A 2,014-nucleotide genomic window follows, 5' to 3' on the forward strand; every position below is an offset into this window, starting at 1 on the left:
CCAACTGCAGGTTAGGCCTGCTCCCCGCTGGCAAGTGGACATTCCCCAAGGGCTCCCGGGCTGCCAGAGGGATGTCTGACTGCCAGCTTAGGTCCAATCCCCTGGGGACCGGGCCTAAGCCAGCAGGTGGACATCCCCCGAGGGGTCCCAGACTGCAAGAGGGCACAGGCTGGGCTGAGGGACCCCCCTGAGTGCACAAATTTTTGTGCACCAGGCCTCTAGTCTATATATATATAAAAGCCTAAGCGACCGTCCGACCATCCGACCGTCCGACTGGTAGCTATGACATGCAATGACCACCAGGGGGCAGACGCTCTGAGCAGTAGCTATGATGTGCACTGACCACTACTGGGCAGATGCTCAACGCAGGAGCTGCTGAGCAACAGAAACTTTGCAGAGTGCCCTCTTGCACTCCAGAACCCCTCAGGGGGTGTCAGACTGTCAGTTTTGGCCTGATCCCCACAGGCCAGAGGGACCCCACCTGCCAGAGGGACCCTGCTAACTCCGCAAATGCCCTTCAAGCCCTGGCGCCACCCCAGGTGTGGCTGACAGGGGAAGGACTGCAGGAGGTTGGCTCCAGGGCATGTCCGGCCCATCTTACCCAGTCCCACCCCACCTTCTAATTAATTTTCTTTCAATGTGCATAAATCTGTGTACTGGGCCTCTAGTTTATATATAATTAACAAGTTATTTCTAAATTATTTCTCAATTCTTATATTTAAAAGTAACAATTAAACATTTGAGATAGTTCTTCAAGTATTTATCTTTTCCTATAATTAGAATACAGGAAAAAAATCAAGGTGATATACAATGAGAAATGTCAGAAAACTCAAAAGTTAGGACAAATTAGTTTATATCATTTTAATAATTTTAAAAGCACACCTCATGTAAGAGTAATTATTGATTGAAATATCTGTTAATTAATTTTTGTTTTATTTGTCTTCTTTTATTGAGATTACATAGGAGTCCTCGCTGGGAATAGAAAGATAAAAATGAAATATTCCTTGAGGAACATATGTATAGTAAGAGGTTTGTGATTAATTCTTTGGAGTCAGTAGATGGCTTTGGATTAAGTATTGTTTTACTACTATTATAGTCTAGGTAAGTTACTGGATCAGGGAAATGGATTTTTCTTGATTGTATGCCCATCTCTATTAATCAAGCCATCTGATCTCCTGTGATTAATGTTGTATAGCAAAAAATTTACTCTATAGCTTAACACGAAGCAGAAGAATGCTAATTCATTGTCATTCCCTAAACACCTGGTGTAAAGAAAACATTCCTTTTAACAACAAATATGCTTCCCCAATGCCTATTTCTTGTCAACAGATGCAGTTTAATCTTTGAGAGGCAGATGCACACATCTTTTGGCTGAAAATACAGAGAGCAATTCTACACCAAACACTTCAAGAGGGAAATTGGGAACCATTGCAGCACTATTGCTCAGCATCAGAAACGCTTTTGCAGTCCGGGACAAAAACTGGCCGCATGCCGGCTCCCAAAATTCCTCCTCTGGAGTGTAATCTCTTAAGAGATTTTTTCATTATTGTCTTTACTGCTTAGATCAACACCAGGCAGATTGAGTGAAAATGGCCCTTCAAATTCATTTTTAATCTTTCAAACAAGCGAATTAATTGTGAATTATTTATCAAGAATATCCAGGTGGGCACTAAAACAGTCAAGTCAACGTTCTGCACTCTTGTAACCTAGAGTTTTTAAGCCTTGGAAATACTGCTGTCATTCCTGTTTCTTTTCTCTTACCTATATTCATTTGTGTGTGTGTGTGTTTTAATAATTTGATATGCTATCAGAGTACTGAAAGGTGTTTGCTTTTTTATCCCGAAGTGACATCGTCAAACCACTGGGAAAAATTAAATAGTACCTGGACCAACAAAGGTTTAGGATTCACAGAGAAATGCAAAGCTGAAGTAAGAAAGAAAAAATTGTTAAAGGACGGTTACGATTATATAATACCTTTGGGGAGGTAGAAAAGAGGAATGTAGAGTGTGTACTG

This window comes from Myotis lucifugus, unplaced genomic scaffold (assembly GCF_000147115.1).
Source record: "Myotis lucifugus unplaced genomic scaffold, Myoluc2.0 scaffold_212, whole genome shotgun sequence".
Classification (NCBI taxonomy): Eukaryota; Metazoa; Chordata; class Mammalia; order Chiroptera; family Vespertilionidae; genus Myotis; species Myotis lucifugus.